A 21,824-nucleotide genomic window follows, 5' to 3' on the forward strand; every position below is an offset into this window, starting at 1 on the left:
GGGACCACCATGCAACCCACTACAGGCATATTAAGAAAAAGATGCCTATTCGACATCTAAATGGAAATGTCTAACAGCAATTGGATAGAGCATTTCGGAGTTCAGGGTAAAGGTCAGGTCTGGAGATACGCATTTGGGCGTCATCAGCATATAAATGTAGTTAAAGCCCTGAGGCTAGATGGCCTCCTCTGGGGGGAGGTGAAGACAAAGAAGAGAAGGCGGCTGAGGACTCTGACTCCAACGCTTAGAGGTCTGGTAGAGGAGCCAAGCTGGCTGAGAAGGGACGGAGAATGAGGTAGGAAGAAAACCGAGACAGGTTAGTGTCCCCGAAGCCAAGTGAGTAAGGCGTTTCAAGGTGGAAGTTGTGGCCAGCAGTGTCAGATGTTGCTGAGAAGTCTAGGAATGTGAAAACTGCAGATTCATCCCTGGGCTTGGCAAGATGGCAACTTTGGTGTGTGTGGCTTCAGAAGGGTGGTGGGGATGAAAGCCTTAGTGGCACGGATTACAGATACAACGTGAGATGAAGAGAGGGAGAGTGTGGGTCAACTTGTCTCAATCAAAGAAATAGTGGGGCACCTGGGTGGCTCAGTCAGTCAAGCATCCAACTTCAGCTCAGGTCACGATCCCATGGTTTGTGAGTTCCAGTCCCGCGTCGGGCTCTGTGCGGACAGCTCGGAGCCTGGAACCTGCTTCGGATTCTATGTCTCCCTCTCTCTTTGCCCCTCCCCTGCTCATATTCTGTCTCTCTATCTCTCTCAAAAATAAAGAAACATTAAAAAAAAAAAAGACATAGAGTATATCATGAGAGAAATGGAGGGCAACCAAGACTTGAGTGGGCGGTCAAAGGATTCCAGGGGAACTGACCTATAAGTTGAGGCCTGAAGGCTGAGTACAAGTTAACCAGTTGGGAAAAAAAGGGGAGTGGGGGGAGTTTTCTAGACATAGAGGACATAAGAAGTCAGCAACAGGTTTTAAGGAGGGCAGTGATATGAACAAATTTGTATTTTAGAAACATTACTGTGGTCAATGATGAGTAGTAAATGAACCAGAGACTGAAAGCAAGAAGAACAAGGAGTCATGCTCCAATTCAGGTCATACCTAGTGGCAGCCTGTACCGGGAAAGAGGTGGCAGATAAGGGTGATATTAATAATTCTTAACAATCAGTGCTTTAGGGCCACTGGCCAATCAACATGAACACTGGCTGTAACACCCCCTGTGGCTGTGGTGGCCTGTACCCGCCTGCCTGTGTACGTGGCAAAGACTGGATAGATCCTAGAACAATTTAGAGGTTAGTGTTGACAAGCTTGTTTCATTGATTAGATGAAAGTAATGAGAGAGAGAGAGAGAGAGAGAGAGAGAGAGAGAGAGACAAGGGCAAGCGTGGTCCTGGAGGAGGGAAGGTGGCACTGTTTAACAAGGTAAGGAGCTCAGCAGGAAGTGTAGTTTGGTGAGGGGGAGGGGGTGTTGAGTTGCATGAGTCAAGCTGAAATTCAAGATGCTTTGAAGGCATGCAAGTGCCTTCAAATTCAAATCCACTGGGCCAGAGCGGAGGGTGGGGGGAGACTGACATGGATATGAAACATGGATTTGGGAGTCATTAGCATAGAGGAATGGCGGTAGAAGCCAGAAGAAGGAACGAGGAGGAGAACAAAGGAGTCAGAAGTGAAGGAGACCATCTAGGCAGAAGAAAAAGAAGTGGGGGGTGGTGAGGAAGGGTGAGGGGAGAGGAAGGGGACAGAGAAGTAGGACAAAAGCCAGGAGAATGCATTGCCAAAGAAGCAAGTGGAAGAAAGGGTGTTGGGAAGGAGGAAATGGTCCCAGAAATCTAGAGCTGCAGAGAGGTTAAGACAGGGAAGGAGGGAAATCCCAGACCAAGAAGGTGGAGCCAACAGTGAGGTTATTGACAAGCTTGGGAAGAGCCCTTACAGAGTCGTGGTGGGGGTGGGGCCTGGAAACCAGAGGGTGAGAAAGTGACCCATGGGGGGTGAGTACACAGAGATAGTGAAGGGAGAAGCTCTTTCAAGGGAAGTTGGGGAGACAAAAGCAAGTTGTATCTAGAAGGGAATGTGGAGCTGGGGGAGACCTGAGCATGTTTAAATGCTCCCTGCACTCCATACTTTTTATGCATAGAAGGAAAAGTGAATAAAGAGGCTGAAGACTTTGAGACGCTGCGAGAAGAGAGGACAGCCCTTGGAGAGGAAGAGAACTGCCTCCTCTCTTGCAACTAAGGGGAAGAAGCCAAGGACGATTGCCAAGATAGATGTGAAAGTTACGCGGCAGAAATTGAGGGCGTCACTATCTTGTGCCTTATTTTTTCAGAGCCGCATTGAAGAGAAGCTCAGTCTAGGTGGATGAATCAGCCTTTGGCCCCCATCCCTCCGTTAGAACTGCCCTTGTCAAGGTCACCATGACCTCCAGTGTTGCTGAAGGTTAATCCTTAGCCCTCATCTTACTTATTAGCATCACTTGACACAATTTATCATTTCCCTTTCCCTGAAACGCTGTCTTTCCTAGCTGTACCAGGTATATTTTGTGCATTACTTCAAACTGTCTGGGCCCCCTTCTTCCTCTAACCATTGCTCTGGGGAACAGTTACGTGAAGTTTTCAACCAGTCTTGTGCACGTATGAACCGACCATGTCTTGCCTCCCATGCTTCCTGCCCTCGGGTTTCTCCAACACCGTGGAGTTGGACACCCTACAGAAACCAGGTGGAACTAACACATGCATGATCCAGGAGCGGAAGGGAGTTAACATTCCTTGGAGCGATCTCTGACTAACCAAGGAGAGGAGCCAAAGAGTCGATGCTTTTTCCATTCTTTCCTGAGCAGACACTTTGGAGATGCATTTCCTAAGGCTTTTGTGAAGCTCCTACTGGATTGAGTCATCCAGAATAGTTTTCCCCTACTCCTCTGTTTTGCTATCCTTATGCCTTACTCCCGCTTCATGGAGTTCACATTCCAAAATAAACCACCTACAATAGGCCTTTTTTTTTTTTTTTATCAGTTTCTTCTTTAAGGGAGTCTAGGCTAAGATTCTTGATGTAAGGCAGAGGTATAAACAAACCCAAATGCATAAACTAAACAGATATCTTTATAGTTCTGTCCCTTCACAAACAGAACCTGGGTCTAATTTTAAGCAATCTCTTCTGTGGCTGTGTAAGATGTAGGGCTTCCTGATGTGCCAGGGAACCCCTCAGGATCTCACTATATGCCTTAAATTGATAGTTAATGACCCGAGCTTCTTATTTATTCCCCTTTCCCAGATTTCTAAAAGTACTTCACAAAGGCCAGGCCACTCCATAACCTATCTAATTATTATTGGCCCCATAACACTCAAGTGCCACAAATAACTTTCGCCTGTATCTACATCCAGGGGGTTATCACCACCCTACTTACCACAAACAATGGGATTCTTATTCTCATATGGCTAGTGAATGAAACCCAAAATCCTGCCCTGAGGGTCTGCTTCCTAGGGTCCCTCTTGATAACAGGAGTCTTGGCCTGTGTCTTTGAAAGACACACCCGAAACAAAAGCTTATGGTAGGGGGCTTATTTTGAAATGTGATATCCTGGAATCAGGAGTTAGGGAGAAGGATGGAAAAACAGGGGAGGAGGGAAAAATCACTATGGATGACTCAATCCTGTAGGACCTTCATAGAAATCTAATGAAATGTGTCTCCAGACTATTCACTCAGGAAAAACATTTGACTGGAAGGATGATAGGAGATATCCCCGGGGGAGTTGCTAGAGTTACACTCAACGATTTAAAGCCGCAACACTCGTGGTGTCCATTATATCCCTGTGCAAAATGATGGTGTTCCCTTCAGATCTTCTTAACTCTCTCCCTCCTTTGTGCACTCCACCTCACAGATTGGTGTGTTTTTGACTCTAACACCCAGCACTGGAAGTTCTTCCTTGGAGCACGGCCCTGGGGTTACAGAAAGCTGTATTGTCTGCAGGTGATAAGAGCTGGAAATGCCTGAGAGTTTATTTTCTCCACTAAGGCCCCAACTATGGGACAACCGATCTGGAGCTTGGGCCAAATGTAACAAACCTAATCTCAAGGCACAATCTGAAGTTCACAAAGTAGATGTCTGAAGTTCTGGACCAAGGTCCTGCCTTCGGTGACAGAGAACCACTTGTAAATTAGCTCCTGGAAGCGATACTTGGTCCTTGGAGAGATTGAGCACTTGACTGTGCTGTGGGACACCAAGGGACTGAGCACTTGACTGTGCTGTGGGACACCAAGGGACTGTGCACATGGAACCGTCCGTCATAATCTAGATCCTGTGTCGTAAGCTAGGTGGGCCTAGTAGCAGTCCATTGTATAATGAAATGGTACCCTTGGGATCAGGACAAGTACATTTGGGATCGTGTCTGGAAGACACAAGTATATTGGATAAACGTGGCATTCACCTTTGCTGTGCCAACTCCCGTCCTTCGACTCACACCTAGGACAGCAGGGGGTGGAGGAGGGTAATGTGTGACCTGTTTTCAGGAAAAAATGCAAGATTAGTTCACACACGGGTTTGCATGATATATGAGAGTTAGCCTAAAGTCCGTGGAGCAGGAAAATTCTTCCAGTGGGTACAGCTGTAAGCCGTGTACTTGACTATCCAATTTGTATGGGGGCAGAATTGCCCTGACATATGGATATACACAAACTTTTTGGCAGAAGCAAATAGCTTCACTATGTGTCAGGAGTCTCAAATGAGTAAAACCAGAAGATTGGAAGCCCAAAAGTCGGGAAGGGGCATGTGGATGGACCTTGGTCTCACAGCGATGTCCACCAGCTAGAACTCACTGCAGAGGAAAGAGTTGACAGCTGGAATGACAAAAAGCTGGTCCTGTGCCTGCCAGGCAGCTTCTTTATTTGGCCACCTGGTGCTGAGACAAGTCAGTGAAATGGGGATGGGTGGCGGGGGGGGGGGGGGGGTAGAGCACAGTGGCAGAAATGGATCCTAAGCATGGGACATGTAGCATAAACTTCCTGTCATCAAGTCTTACCTCGCTACTGCCATTTAAACTTGATATTATCCATCTCTCTTCACTAGCATAGAAGCTCCATGAGTATAGGTATTTTCGTCTTTTGTTCATCGTCCACCTCCTGGAACGATGCCTTGCATATAATACGGTTTCAACAAATGTTCATTGAATGAATGAGTGAATGAATGAATGATATGATATGATATGATATGATTTGTTTATGCAGCCATCAATATCAAGAGGGCAGTCTGGGTGGGAGAAACAGCTTAGGCAGGGACCAGAAGGCAAGAATTTACAGGCATTGCTTAAGGAATAATGATTTTTTTCCTTTAGAATAATTTGACTTGCAGGCTACTTTTTCTACAGAACCTTCAGTGAACCTCATTGTACGACAGCTTACAATCCGAATGTTTTCAAAGGGATGAAGGTGGAATTCAGCCCATAGGAATTTCATTTTGGCACATACCAAAACTTTGCCCAACTTCAGAAAGGCTTCCAGAATAACTCCTACCACTCTCTGACAGAACATATGGTGTCATTAGATGGCTGAATTGGACAAAATACCCTGCTATTAAGGGAAACCTATCCTTTTCTTGTATCACTCAACTTAGCTGATACCATTTCTCCAAACACACTGATTATTCACTTCTCCCCATTGCCTGGGCTAGCAATTCCTTAGGATACTAATAACAGAACTTTAATAAGGATAAGCAAAATAATTTTTAGGGTTAAAAAATTAAACACACAAGAGAAAATCCAAGCTTCTATAACTTAACTGTTTTCCAGAATCCCCTAGCAGACGATAGATGTGATAAGCCATAGTAAATTCTTTCATGACAGCGTCTGTCAAATGTTCTACGGCCTTGGAACAGATCTGTCTTGTATTTATTTTTACTCAGGGACTACATCTTCGGCATTGTTCAGAAATACCAGGTCAACTTGCATTCCTTAAAGAACTACATTTCTGTCAAAAATTTAGCACACTGGCTTGAGACCCATCATCTGGTAAGAAGCAGATTCTCTGTCCTCTAGGTTGGGTGGTGTTCCTCGAGTGGAGTTTGAGAGCTTGTCGGCCCTCTTGGAGGACGACGGGATTGTTGACCTCCTGTAGCTATGCCTCTGTTGGAGGCTGTGCTTTCAAACTGCCTTCCTCCTCTCTGGGCCCTTCTCCCTACCTGCCCCTCCTGTTTAACTCAGTTAATTAATCCCCAGGGCTCCTGAGAAGACTCACCACATCTCCCCTTCCATTCACCTTTTTTGCAAGGCAGGAAGTACAAATGAATGTTGGCTAGAATTGATCAATCCCGGGGTTATTTCGTGATGTAATTCCAGACCCTTCCAATAGAAAAATGAAGTGGAAGGTTCTGAGGCCTTTAGCAGCCTATTTGAGTCAGAGGTATGGCAAAATAAGACGGAACGAGGATGATAGGTAAGCTGTTAACATTTCTCCAATAGGAAGAAGTGCATCTCATCATTTTTATGGCATTGGATGGACATTATTGCAGCAATAGCATATCTGTGTATACCACACACGTTCTTATGTACTTTACTTCAAAGGGAAAACGCATGTCACTGTAATGTGCTTATTGGTTGGTATGATTCTCTTTACTTTGGCTAAGGCCCTAAAGAACAAAGGGCCATCCTTCTGTAGCGAGGAGCCGTCAGTGGATCATTCAGCATGGAATAATAATTTCTTTCTGCAGCTAGAGCACTTGTGTGTATTTTCGCTTGGTTACGTAAACTACTCTGGAAATATAAAAGTAATTTGTAAAGGCAAATTGTCCGCCGTTGTTGCAAAGCACTCTGTGGGGCAAGCACATAGCTCCTGCTTCCTGCCTAAGCGTTCCGAACAGAGATCTCCAAGATCTCCAACATTTAGAGCAATCTGACTTTGTTTGTGGGTTTGGTTTGGCTGTGAGACAAATACCTAACTTTTCTTCTATTCCATTCCTATACCTCACAGACTGGAGGCATTTCTCTTAAGCAATAAATATCCACATAGGGTTTTGTTTATCAGTCAGTTGAACAAATGGAAAGATATTGTTGGTTACTCAGTTACTTATTATTAACTGGCTTTATTGTTAGACATGGAGGATATTGTTAGTCATGGACACACACACACACACACACACACTCACGTCCATTTTAAAGCTTTAATGCTAGAGGTGAATGTAGGGCTTTTGTAGTTTAATTAATTTATTTTGCAAATGGGGAGATTAACTCCAACAGGATGTAAATTATTTGCCCAATGCGGGGTGCCTGGGTGGCTCAGTCGGTTGAGCAACCGACTTCGGCTCAGGTCACGATCTCACGGTTTGTGAGTTCGAGCCCCGCGTCGGGCTCTGTGCTGACAGCTCAGAGCCTGGAGCCTGCTTCGGATTCTGTGTCTCCCTCTCTCTCTGCTCCTCCCCCACTCATGCTCTCTCTCTGTCTCAGAAATAAATAAACATTAAAAAAATTTTTAAAAATTATTTGCCCAATGCTTTAGAACTAATTGGCCATAACGTCAGAATTAGGACCCAGGCTTCCGGACTCCAGTAGTGTTTTTCTCCAATCTATGGGCAGGGAAAATGGAAACCATGACCTCAGATGACTTAATTCTTCAGAGAGCCTTCTTACATCATGATGTTATTATGCCAATAAAGATACAAGCATTCGTTCTTATTATTGCCTCTCCTTTTTTCATCTCTGCTTTCGGATGTATCTAAGTAAATGTCCTCGGGACAGCCATCAGATTGTGGCTCCCTTCTTAGATATTGGTGGTAACAGCATTCAAGGTTTAGAATTTAAGGTATATGAGATCCAGAAATATTCCTCCGGTAAGAGACTTTTGTAAGAAAACACAATGATTTTTGATGTAATAACTGTTACCATGGCTGTTATCAAACTTGACAACACACTAGTAAAATTTCTACTTAACCATATCATCCAGATATTCAGTCTTCTTTGCAGAACAGAGCACATTTGTATCCATTTTGGCCATTTCAGAAACATCAATAATTCTGAGTGTAACCATGCTCAGTTTCCCTCAGTCAGAGAGTTGATAGGTATTTAAAGGCTGGAAAACATTGGGAGGTGGGGGAAAGGGAGGCCATCCTCAGAGCTTAAGTGTAAACTTGACGGAGAGACAGAAAGAATATTAGGATAGATGCCAGAAAGTTAAAGGAGAGTACATGGGTGTGCAGACATTATTGTCCTTCGCCAACCATCACGTTGAGCTTACTTATCAAAAGTAAAAGAGCGGGGCACCTGGGTGGCTCAGTCAGTTGAGCGTCTTGATTTTGACTCAGGTCATGATCTCACAGTTGTGGGATGGAGTCCCGCATCTGGCTAGGCACTGAAGGTGGAGACTGCTTGGGATCCTCTCTCTCCCTCTCTCTCTGCCCCTTCCCCACTCGCATGTGCTCTCTCTTTCAATATACATAAACAAGCATTCAAAAAAAAATTGAAGAGAAGGGCCATCTACATTCAAGGAATATTCTATCCTTAAACTTCAAGAGGGGCGCCTGGGTGGCTCAGTTGGTTAAGTGTCCAACTTCCAACTTCGGCTCAGGTCATGATCTCACAGTGAGTGAGTTCGAGTCCCGCGTTGGGATCTGTGCTGACAGCTCAGAGCCTGGAACCTGCTTCGGATGCTGTGTCTCCCTGTCTCTCTGCCCTTCTCCTGCTTGCACTCTGTGTCTCCCTCTCTCTAAATAAATAAATAAACAACAACAACAACAGCAAAACTTCAAGAAATAAAATATATGGTGGTTGTGAATTTAAAGATCTTGGTGGCTATGTTCTCAGATGGTATTAGTTTTGTTCATACTAGGCTATCTTTGTGATTGCTGGGAACTTTCCAGAAAATGTAGTATTTAGGAATTTCAGTAGGTCTTATCTATTTTCTCATGAAAGAGCAGATTATGGTTATTTCTTCAGGCATGTATGTTACATCCTTCTAAAAATAAACTACAGAATTTCCTGTTATGTAAAACATATATATTAAAAAGGGAGAAAAATCCTTTTTCCAGCTAACATTTTTCTGCTCAAACTTGTATTTTTTCCTAGGCATGCATTCCTTTATTTATATACTAATTAATTCCCCCAAAAAGACAGTTTACCATCGAACTATGCTCTTCTTTAGCAATAGTTAAATCTCTAGTTTATGAAAACCAGAACTTATATAATCAGGCAAGAATATGTAACAAACCAGAAAGACTGATGTGAGTTAGAGTTTGGAACTAGTTTTGGAGATAGTTTTATCAGAACATCTAGAGCAGATTTTAGCACAAGACTCTAACTCCCGTTTTGTGAACGGAGAGGCACTCCACGTGTCATTAATTTTCCTGAAAGACATTTCTTGCCCTAAAATTTATTTCTCTACCTCTCCGCTTTTTCCAACAGGTTCAAGATGCTGACTTTGTCAATAGTGTGGGGTCTGAGAATCTGCCTTATAAGAGAGCACCCTGGACATTTCTAAACCAGGCTGCAGAGAGACAGGCGCTCCCCAAGGGAAATAGTCTCCTAACTCTTCTCAAAAAAAAAAAAAAAAAAAAAGTAAAATAAAAACAAAACTTTTCAATGTCACTGAGTTGTGAATGATTTTTTCTGTTAAAAGAAGAAAAGCGCTATAATCGAGCACCCGAAAAGTGCCTACATAGTAGTTTATACACAGACAAAGCAGCTGGTTGAAAATCAACACTTCAGATCTTTCGTCTACATAGAGCCAAAATGCCAGTTCGCTTTACTGATGTCTTCGATGATTTGACTTTTTCCTACAAGGTTTACTGAGCTAACAAACTAGACACAGATTTATATATATGGTGGAAAGATTCTCCTGAAAGTGGGCACCGTTACATTAGATGACACAGTCCCGTGGTAGACCAGAAGGTCGCGTTATACGGAGAGGCTGCTTGAATTGGTCCTTCGAGATCCTGATGCATCATTTACACCTACAAAAAGTTGTATGCATCTGAACATCAGACGCAGACTTTCTTGCCACTTTGGAGAATTGCTTTAAAATGTTCTCAGTAATTGCTATTTTGTAATATTTTTTTCCAGAGTACGCTGTAAAATCCTTCAGAAAGAGGTAAGGTGATGGGATGCGTCTGCTCCAGGTGCCTGGCCCTCAGGCCCTTTGGGCTGCCCCCTGACCAGAGCCTCAGGGTCGAGACCCACAGTAGTGCTGGTACCCGGTAGGGAAGAGGAAGTGTCTTCAGACCCGGCTCCCTCATACACTTCTTGGACTCAGCTCATCGTCCTTTTGTCCTGTCTCTTAGGGACTTGGTCACCTAGTTCCATCCACTTCGCCTCTGACTTAGAAATCCCGAGAATGTGATTTCAGGACATTTGTGGTTTCAGACATCCTTGTCTGTCACCTTGACCACTCAGGTCACTGTAGCCTGTTCCCAGAAAAGCCATTTGGGCACCGTGGGATATTAACACGCATGACAACAATGATGACGGTGACGATGCTAGCATCAGCAACAATAGGGAGGTAGAAATAGCTCACAGCATGTTTACGGTGTGTCTGATGCGTGCGTAATACACACATGTATATTACCTCATTTAATTCTTACAACAACCACGTGAGGCCGATTTTAGAATCCCCATCTTACAGATGATGCAAACGAAGCACGGGCAGATTAAGAAACTTGCCCAAGATTGGGGCGCCTGGGTGGCTCAGTCGGTGAAGCGGCCGACTTCGGCTCAGGTCATGATCTCGCGGTCCGTGAGTTCGAGCCCCGCGTCAGGCTCCGTGCTGACAGCTCAGAGCCTGGAGCCTGTTTTGGATTCTGTGTCTCCCTCTCTCTGACCCTCCCCCATTCATGCTCCGTCTCTCTCTGTCTCAAAAATAAATAAACACTAAAAAAAAAATTAAAAAAGAAAAAAAAGAAACTTGCCCAAGATTAAGTAAGTAGTGAGCAGCAGAGTCAGGGTTTGAACCAAGAGAATGTTGTTCTAGAATCCATGCTGTTACTCACTTCCCTGTGCTGCCGTAAGCTAATCTTAAATTGACTAATGATAAATAGACCTTACATTTGTGTAGCTAGAAGCATTAATTTCGTATGATCTTCACAAGAGGTATGAAATGGCTATAATGATCGCAGTCTTAAAGCAAGAATACCACAAAATACTGTAACTATTTCATGCTGCCCTGTGGTGAGAAACCGTATAAATATTTAATTACTTATGTTGATATTCTTTCTACATCGAAGGAAACTTTTCCCCCAGTCCTGAGATGTTAATAGGTACAAAGATTTTTCCATTTGTCTCTTTGATTTTGTTTGATGATAGCTTTAAAATTATTGTTTCAAAGCCCTCTAAGGTAATCCAGTAGAAAGAGTAAGCTTACTTTTTCAGGAAAACTAAAGGCCATTCAGTTCCTTCAAAGAAATTTGGGACAGATGTGTTTTTTCTTCATCTTCTTCAATGAACCCAGAGGAAGAAAAATGTATTTTATTTCTTGTGAAATGCACTTTACTGTTCATCTCTGTATGTGGGACTGTCAAAGTTTATAAGTTTGGCAGTGTTCTAACGTGGCCATTCTGTTCTCCTTTAGAAACTTATTAAATCTATATTTATTATGAAAACCAGAACATGGCAGAAGTTTTTTTTTTCATCTTTTGACATTTACTTGTTGGTTAGTGTTTTTAAGTCATGCTAGATCTCAAACCAGAATGACAAAACATCCAAGACTTAAGTGTTTCCAAAGCTTATTTGAAGAGGGGGGAGGCATGGTGAATGACGATGCCCGACACTTCTGTGCAATGTTTCATCTGAGAATCGACAGTGATGTGAGAGCCGTGAACTAACTCCTTTAGGTTGACGTAGGTTTTTCAGAAGGGGAAAACGAATGGATTACCCTTTTGTCAAGGTTTCGTCCAACAATGTTGCTAACTTACAACACGTAAGCTCCGTGGGATTTTTAGAAGTTTGGATGTGGTCTAGGTTGGAGACAGGTGAGCAGACTGGATGGCATTTCCCGTTTCCTCTTGGATCTAGGATCCTGAGATTTCCCGCCCCCTCCCCAGGTCATTTCTTGGAACTCATGAAGCCCAGCTGGCCTGCCAACACCACCCATTCCAATCTCCCTTGAGTTATCAGGCAGGCCCCCCAAGCTCCAATTTTAATATCCCAGCTTTGCCTGATGCTCTAGATATTTGAAAGAGGTTGGGAGTTGACATTAGCTGTGTCCTAGTGCATTGGAGAAGTTATTCTATTATCTTCAACTTATACTGGATGATTGGGTTTAACCACCTCTAAGAGGGTTTGGGGAGGTTTTAGCTTCATTCCCTTGTGATCACCGATGGCATTTTTTTCATTAACTAAGAAGCTTTTCAGGTTAGAGGAAATGGCTAATCATGTCATTTCTATTTGGGGCTCATTTTAACTTACTTCTTATTCAAAAATCCACCTTTAAATAAAGTGATTCAAGAATCACAATTATTTAAATTTTTTTTTTCCCAACGTTTATTTATTTTTGGGACAGAGAGAGACAGAGCATGAACGGGGGAGGGGCAGAGAGAGAGGGAGACACAGAGTCGGAAACGGGCTCCAGGCTCTGAGCCATCAGCCCAGAGCCCGACGCGGGGCTCGAACTCCCGGACCGCGAGATCGTGACCTGGCTGAAGTCGGCCGCTCAACCGACTGCGCCACCCAGGCGCCCCTAGAATCATAATTATTTATACAAAATACGTATGTTAACCCAGTCATAGTAATGAGTGGAAGATGAGATTTAAAATCTATTCCCTACCTTCACATGGAATTCAGCGTTAGATACGGCTCCCATCTTGTGGTAACATCACTTCAACCCGCGAGGCTGATGGGGCAGTCTCGAGGAAAGCATGGAAACAGAGGAAGAATTCTCCACGGTTATGAACGAACATTCATATGATGGGGTGGGGGGAAAGGGGAGTTCTATAAACACTTTTCTACACTCCCTACACTTTAATAGGCTGAATTTTCTCATGCCCCATTATTTTCCTGTTGGGTGCAGGAGAAAATAACTATTCTACAGATAGCTCACAAAAGAGTGGCCAACAACTACAGTTACATAGAATGCTTTTACACAGATTTTTCCAGAACCCATAACTTGAATGAAAAGCTCTTTTTTTCCTTTGCTCCACAGTGATGAGAACAGTTTGTTTGACTCATACCAAACCAAATCAAGCATTTCTGTGGGCACAAAGAGGAATGTGGAGCAAAGACAGATTTTCTTCCTTAAAAAAGAATATGTGCATGGAAAACAAAATTGCTTCAAATTTCACAACATCCTAACCATTAAACACTGAAGGCGGATTCGGGTCAGTCCAATTTCCTTTGCAGATATTTGACTTTAAAAATCACATATTCAACTTTTAAAAATGGATTTGTGTGAGATGATATATAAAAAAAATCCCATGATATATAAGTCATGATGAGTTTCAGCTTATGTTTAATCTCTGCCTCTTCATCTTTAAGAGATGCAAATTGCCTTCAGGCAATAGCAGAGATGTCCTGCCCTATTTCCTCCAAATCAGCCCCTAAAGACATTTACATTAGAAACTCGGACTGACGCCTAAATAAATGAGTTTCTTCAAAAGGCTGGCTGCCCCCTATCTAGGAAATTAAAAGTCATTGGGGAGAATTTTATTTTAAAAAAGCAAAAACAGATAAGTACACTGTTCTCCGTCTCTCAGCCCAGCCCTAGTAGGACATTTTAGAATCTCGAATGACTGATCCTGTTAACCATGTGGCTAATCCTAAGAGGGAGAGCAAAACTTTTTCCAAAGGACCCTAGTATCATACTCTCCCAGTTGTTCCAAGACCTCAGCGTTGTGACTGTACTTATTCAAAGAATGTCATCTATTTGTTCTCCTCTTTGAGAATATTACATTGCCGATGTATTTTAGATTTGATCTGATTTTATTTGAAGCTACGATAATCCCTCACCACGCGTTGGAGACCTAGCTACAGATTTGGGCGTCAGAGCTCGGAGAAATTCTCTGTTTGTTCTCTTGTCCTTGAAGCAAGGAAAACATCATGGTATCTACCTTCCCACAAGGCTGCTGTGGGCACTGAAATTATGGAAAATCAGGTGACCAAGGTGTAGACTGAGTCTTTGATGATTGTCCAGGCCTCGTTTTCCTGCTCAGCCTTGCCACAAACCTTGCAACATAAGGAGAGCACGTGTCTCCGCTGTTATTCCTAGTGTGTAGATGAGGAAAGCAATGCTTAGCAAGGAAGAGCGGCTTGCCCAACATCACGGAGTTAGCAGGTGTGAGGACCAAGAAGCAAGCTTGATGCTTTTGACTCTCATCCCCATACTCTTTTTTTTTTTCAACGTTTATTTATTTATTTATTTATTTATTTATTTATTTTTGGGACAGAGAGAGACAGAGCATGAACGGGGGAGGGGCAGAGGGAGAGGGAGACACAGAATCGGAAACAGGCTCCAGGCTCTGAGCCATCAGCCCAGAGCCCGATGCGGGGCTCGAACTCACGGACCGCGAGATCGTGACCTGGCTGAAGTCGGATGCTTAACCGACTGCGCCACCCAGGCGCCCCTCTCATCCCCATACTCTTTATGGAGGTGCCAAGAAATTCCTTTATGAATGGTAAGGTGCCTTACAAATGTGAGATATTACACCATCAGACCCTTTAAGCCTTACTCCTGACCTTCCGGGGCCAAGGCCAGGAAAAAACAGGGAAATCTTGGAAAGCTAAACCAATGGACTTTTAATAAAACAGTTGAGGAGAGAGGCCATGCAGAAACAGCAGGAAAATACCGGATATTTGGGGCAGAAAACTCAGCTGTTCGACAAAGACTGGTCATTCATTGGGGAAAGAAATAGTGAGTCGACAGCCTGAAGAACAAGTTCACAAGAAGGAAAGGTGACTGAAGCTCTCCCACCCCTTAGGAGTGCAATTCTGAACACATACTCTACCTTGGCTTCTGTGGGGATGAAGGTCCAGTTATTCACTGTGGTAAGTTGCTTGATCATGTTCTTCTTTTGCTTGAATGACTTCCCTGTCCTTTTCCCGTTTGCCCACCTGTGTTTCCTTCACCTTCCAAATAAACTACTTGCATCCACATCCTTCTTCCAGAATTGGCTTCTGGAGGAACCCGAACAAGACACATCCTGCTGAGGGAAATCATTGAGGAACCATTGTCCAGGCAGAGTCAGGGGCCACGGGCCAGCTAGGATACATGGGGAGAAGGGGCATCAGCCTTTTAATAAGAAGGAACTAAATGGGGTGCCTGGGTGGCTCAGTCGATTAAGTGACCAACTCTTGATTCTGCTCAGGTCATGATCTCTTGGTTCATGAGCTTGAGCCCTGTGTCTGGCTCTGCACGGAGCCTGAAGCCTGCTTGGGATTCTCTTTCTCCCTCTCTTTCTGCTCCTCCCCCACTCGTGTTCTCTCTCTGGGTCTCAAAAAAATAAATAAATAAACATTTTTAAGAAAGAAGGAAGTAAAGCCCTAATATGAAGGGTATTCAGGGACTATTTATACCTTTCTTAATAGAAAGAGTCTATTCCATGGGGCGCCTGGGTGGCGCAGTCGGTTAAGCGTCCGACTTCAGCCAGGTCACGATCTCACGGTCTGTGGGTTCGAGCCCCGCGTCGGGCTCTGGGCTGATGGCTCAGAGCCTGGAGCCTGCTTCCGATTCTGTGTCTCCCTCTCTCTCTGCCCCTCCCCCGTTCATGCTCTGTCTCTCTCTGTCTCAAAAATAAATAAAAAAACGTTAAAAAAAAATTTAAAAAAAAAAAAAAGAAAGAGTCTATTCCCAAGGATAGGTGGAGTGTGTAAGGAAATGTTGCTGGCCATGGTGGCTGGTCTCAGGAATACAGGAGCAAAGACAAATTCAGCACTAATTAAGGCCAAGAGGGATCTTGGGCAAGATTTAACCCAACCTGTCGTTCTATGGATGAGAGACTGAGGAACAGAGAGGATGCATGTCTTACCCTGGTCAATGACACAACACTTAGTGGTTGGACTCAAGCCTCCCACTGGTACTGTTTGATCTCTCCATGCTGTAGAGGCAAATGACCAAGGCAGAACTTTGGTTCTTAGTCTTCATAGTTATTTTGAAAAGAGTGCTTAGTCCTGTGGGCTAAGCAGAAATAGAAAAAGTCAAATTAAGCCTCAATTTCCTCTTAAGTGCTGGCACCCACAAAGAAGGGCAGACTACAAGGTCTAAAGTCTACCCATTTTAGAAGATGTGTATAATAAGCCTCTGTCACCTGATGGGAGTGCTGCTGTGAGTTTTAATTACTATTCATTAAGGGCACAGATGTGGTCTGTTAAGTGAAATACTCTAAATGAATTGCATGATCGTTTTCCCAGGTCCTAAAGAAATGACAAACTTTTAAGGACCCAACTCTTTTGGCCAATGCTGATGTTGTATCATTATTACTATTATTATTATTAACAACATTATGTTATATGTAATATCAGATATTATATAGACCATGTATTGCATAATATCTCTATAGAGTATTAATAAATAATAAATATTGTATTGTATTGTCTGATCTCTCTCTCTAAATCCAGGTAAAAAAAAATATTTACTGTTGAATTTAACAGAGAGTATCTTCCTAAGAAGTTCTAAAATTGATTTCGGTCATGAAGGCTGTGCAGAATTATGCCCGCAGAGAACTTCAGGGACGAAGATGTAATAGTCTCCCCACTTCCTTCCTTCTTATAAGCGGCCCCAAATATTTAGGGAAGCATTCTACCTCTGAGGTACTTTACTCTGGTGAGCTCAGAGTCCCTCTTGTATGCTCTTTTCAAATATCAAAGACTGGCTCTAGAAAAACAAGACTTAGGTCTTAGAGGAGCTAACTTCAAGTGACTACCTGTGAGGCTGTATACGTACACATTTATATACATGCACACAGCCTGATAGAATTCTTTGGAATATTTAACACACTTTTTAACAATATTGCACGTGTTTCTCTCTGCAGGGGACTACGTGGTTGTAAATAGGATAAGAAAGCAAAAACTGGATTTCTGGGAATGGAGGGCTGATTTATTTCTAAACAGTAAAGGGTGAAAATGGACAGGACCATTTAGTTCATGTACTCAATGTCCTATGACTAAGGAAACTCAGGCCAGAAGGAAAGGACCAGTCAAAGGCCACCCAACTCATCAGTGGGAAGCCAAGTCTTCCAAATCTCAGTCCACCGTCCTCTCCCCAAGACCAGCAGGATGGTTTCCTTGTCCTGAGGAATGACTGTGCATTGGCTCCTTTGTGGCCATTCTTCCTTGGCCCACGGCACCTCTCCTAGACCAAGCAAAACAAATACCACTTATGTGAGAGTCCTCCTGGGGAGAAGCCTGTGTTTTGAGAAGAGGTGCAAGTTCTCCCATCCTCACTGATATTGGTCTGTAGAGATATCCAGACTCAAGAAGCCGCTGCAGTTTGGAGTGCTGAAACATTTGTGCAATTGTCATGATGAAATGCAAATGGAAGCATTTTGCAAGCTGTCCTTTACCCTTGTCAGGGGCTCCACCGAGGAGGATCTGAATGTCAAGTCGCGTCTTTTCAACCCCAGGAAAGGATGGTGCTGACTCCACGTCCAGGAAGCAGTTCATCAGTTTCATCGCCTCGTTCTCAGAGGATTTTCTAGGTGCGGACAGGCAGATCAAAAGGCCCTACGGGCTGATCTGGGCTCTTCGGCAAAATGATACGATGGATGAACAGCTCTCTCTTTCTGCTGGAGTGCCTGGCAATTGAGGTGACCTTCGACACATAGAGGAGGCAGCCCCCTCGAATGTCACAATTTCAGGGCCCTAGGAGGACCCCTCCTATACCCCAACACCCCTCCAATACCCTCAAACCTGTTGGCTGGCCTCTAGAAGGACACTGTTCAAAACTCTTTCATGCTTGTTTTAGATCTCTAATGATGCACAAGAACCCCTGAGAAGAATAACCTAAGGTGTTATGGGTCGTTTTTTCCCCCCTTAAGGTAAATTAAGTCTTAGAGCCTGGGTTTTGATAGGGAATGTGAAAGCACATGCCAGAGGTACTTCCAGTAGGTAAGTGGAAGCAAATGCCATGCAGGGAGGGAAGCCGACCAGGGAGAGGCAGTGCTGGGGTGGACTAAGAAAAGCTGTACTTTTGGAGACTGTATCTCCTGCCATGACCTGTTCGCAGTGTTCTCAGAACTTAATTCACGCAATCCTCCATCTGATGGGGGAGACACTGTTAGCATCACCTCCGTCGGAGATGAGGACCGAGACACAAGAGATTAAGCAACGTGTCCCAGGTTACATGGCTTATAACTAGCGGATCTCAAATCAGTCATCTGGCTCCAGAGTCCGAGCCCTGCACCGCTATAGTGACCGCTCATCTGCACTACTGTTTTGTCCTTGTGATGACCTGGTTGACCACCTTGTCTTTCTCACCATTGAAATGGCTCGAACAAGACTCTTCGCTGCTCCCCATCTGGATGTCCTGATGAGTTCGGGACTTAAAGTCCCAAAGCTGTGCTGTCTTGATGACCCTTATGGAACACTGTTTGCCCGAGATTTGGGGAACCTTCAAGCACGGAGGTTTCGGTGCCCCCCCTTTGTAGATGAATGTCTCAACAAAGAGTAGAAAACAAGGTGAAAGGTAGGTAGGATGCAGGGCAGAAATGGAGGGCTACCTATTTATAATAGACGTGGGGAAGGCTGGACCGTTCCTGCTGATATGGACTCAGCCCCAGAGTCCTAACAAGGGTTTTGTCTCTGTGGATGAAGGAGCACCACCCCGGTTCTGAGGCTCGATCATGGGAATGAGGTAATGGCTTTTAGGTTTGAAGCCCATTAATAATACAGGCTCTAGGGTAGACAGTGCTACCACCCACCCTGGTGTCCTTCTCCACACACAAATAGAAGACCGGGGTTCCCAAGCCATCCAAGGTAGCACTTTTCACAAATATCAGACATAAATAATTGAAGTGGCAATGTTCAAAAACAGGAGAGACAAAATCCCAGGTGATTTTGCTGTTTACCCCTCTCTCTGTGTGCCTCTGCCTCTCTTGCAGATCGTGGGCTGAGTGAGGACTTTGAATCACTGTCCCTCTAACACCTCAGCTAAATTCTTTCAGAGCTGTGTGGGGTTTTTGTCACGGTTTTGAAGAGGGTCAAACGACAGAATAATGGATTCTAAACGTCTTTCTTAAGTTAGCTGCGTGGACCAAAAGATGAAAACCAAAGGGTCAATGAATTAGATAGCAAAGTTACCCGTGTCCCGAGTATGGAATTTACTTCCCGCCCTGTCGGAGCCCCACCAAAGTAGAGAAAAGTCCAGTACAATCTATAGGATTAATTGTCACATGAATCACTTGTTTTTTATTTATTTATTTATTTACTTACTTACTTACTTACTTATTTTTAAGTTTATTTACTTTGAGAGACAGAGAGAAAGCAGGAGAGGGGCAGAGAGAGATGGAGAGAGAACCCCAAGATTATGACCTGAGCCAAGATCAAGAGTCAGACGCTTGACCATCTGAGTCACCTAGGTGCCCCGCGAATCATTTAGTTTTGCAATGGTGACACTGAACCTCTGGCGTACAGCCTCATACACAAAACTCTTTTCACATTTAGCTGCAATAGATACAATTGAAGGATCCTTCAATTTCTCTAACAGTGTCAGGTTTGAAATTAGTGATAATCTTCCTCAGCTCCAGTTGTAGCCGTTAGTTACTGAAATTAGAAGGAGGAGTTATAAGCTAGTTATAAGTTATAAGCTAGTTATAAGCTATGTAACCTGGGACACATTGCTTCCTATTTGTCACTCCCTTAAGTGACACGGGCCTAAAAGCAGCGGCGGCCAGGCCGTGCCCCCCGTTTCAACCCGACACGTTACATACGTGCTTCTACAGTTAATTGGTTATTCAATGCTTCGAATAAGAAGACTGAAGATGGATGGATTAGGCCACACCCACTAAATGACCCTGTGTAACAGAGGCTTCCCACGTGAAATATTATGCCCCAAAGAATCCTGTCGCAGTACTACAAATGTAGCAAGAAAATCGATGTCCCTCAGGCCCAAACTATGCCTCACGTTAGGCTCCCCCGAATGAACGGAGTCAACATTCTGGTCACCTCCCTTCCCAGGTGAGGGAGAGCCAGAATCCAGGCAGAGCCAGGAAGGACGAGATGATAAGGGAAATACGGTCCTGTCGCGGGGCCGTATCAGACGCAGCGCTCTGCCAAGTCAATAAAAACCCGCAAGGGCACCGACACCCAACGGCAGGGCGAGAGGGGAAAGACAAGATGGCAGAGAGTCGCTTTTCTTTCCTTCCACGAGGTCCAGGGAAAACAAACGGGACTGTCAAAGCAAACTCTGTCGCCGCCGAGCACCGGGCTTGGCGGCCCTGGCGGCCGGGTCGCGCTGTTTTGTTTGGGCCGCCGGTGCGTTATTAGGCCTTTTGAAGAACAACCTCGCGGCGGGTCACGGAGCGGTCAGCTGCTCACCTCTGCTGTGGTTCCAAGCGGCCCACCCCGGCCGCGAGGGGGAAAGAAGGGAGCGATTTCTGCAAGGAAAGGGGCTATTTATAAAATAAATATAAAATCTCCTATCTATTATGCACAAATGATAGCGCCGGAGAGCTCCAGCGGCTGTCTGTGTGCCGAACATCAGCCTCCCGTGCGTAGAAATTGCCCCGTACTGAGGAGAAACACAATACAGTTCACCAAACACTTGGCTGGAAGGTATAGCTGCTTGTCTGTGGGCAAGTAATGACTTGCGTTTTCAGCTGCTTCTTGGTAAGAGCTTTAGTAATTGGAATCAGTTATTCAAAACATCGCTAAATGTGATTTAAATGGCAAGGATTTAATAACAGAAAAAGAAGCCATTAAAGGGGTTCAAGCAGGGGAGAAGGGAATTCCGTTTTTTAGAGCAGAGGGAGAAAAATAAAGCAATTACTTGATCTAAAGGCCAGAAACAGGACTCCTGCTGTCAGGGAGAAATCAAATCTGTCAGCAATTAGTGGGATCTTAGGAGGTAAAGAACTCTCCAGTGTTGAGCAGTGAATAAGGGGTTAGCAATTATATGAACTGATAAAAGTGTTCTGGTTTCCAAATAGCAGGTTAACAAGCCTTACTTTTTTCATAACTTGATGCAGATGTGATGAGTCACACTTTATGATATTTTTCAGGGGTCCGCTAGGAAAGTTCCTTAATAAGCGCATTGTGCGGCCCCCTTCCGTCTCAAACCGTGTTCGTGCTAGCCAGCCCGAAACGATGGGCTGGGAGGCATTTTGATAGCAAGGTTCTTCTTTAATTAGAAACTAGAATAATAATTTCCATGAACATGCAATTTAAAAAAAAAAAAAAAACAAACCATCAAACAGGAATCCCACGTCCCTGCTTCACTCTTCCCGTGGGGACGCTGGTTCCTGGTATTATCAGCCCAAAAAGAACAACGTTGTACGGTATAAAGCGGGACGGTTTTTCATCAAATAAGCAAGTTAACTTTATTGTGAGATGCCCCTTATTATTTTGCAGCGTAGGGGGAAAAGTATTTATTACTTATATTTCTACACATATGTGACCCACAAATGACTCTTATCTGAGCTTTTTAAAAATCCTTGTGTATTGATGCACGTGGTTGTGAAACAGGGTGAAAAGTGAAGTCATACCAGAAAGAAAAATCCATTGGTCTGTCCCCAAAACAGTTACAGCCTTTCAATTCAAAGATCTAGTCTGTCTGCTCAGAGAACACTCAGATGTCAATAAAAAAAAAAAAAAAAAAAAAAAAAGGAGTATTTGAAGTAAGGTCATTTGAAAAGAATTCTCTTTGACCATCTGGGACGGTGAACTGTTTACGTTTACACTGACATGTATTCTGTTTGAAAGACGTAAGTGATTACACCTA

The 21,824-nt window shown here is 44.0% G+C and overlaps 1 long non-coding RNA gene across 1 annotated transcript; it reads left to right on the forward strand.

The window, feature by feature from the left end:
- Positions 1–1,261: 1,261 nt before the first annotated feature.
- Positions 1,262–9,533, forward strand: LOC123380711. The gene is made up of 3 exons (XR_006586780.1): positions 1,262–1,419; positions 5,887–5,992; positions 9,374–9,533. It is a non-coding gene; the product is annotated as an uncharacterized LOC123380711 (long non-coding RNA).
- Positions 9,534–21,824: the final 12,291 nt, after the last annotated feature.

Source organism: Felis catus, chromosome D2, assembly GCF_018350175.1.
Source record: "Felis catus isolate Fca126 chromosome D2, F.catus_Fca126_mat1.0, whole genome shotgun sequence".
NCBI lineage: Eukaryota > Metazoa > Chordata > Mammalia > Carnivora > Felidae > Felis > Felis catus.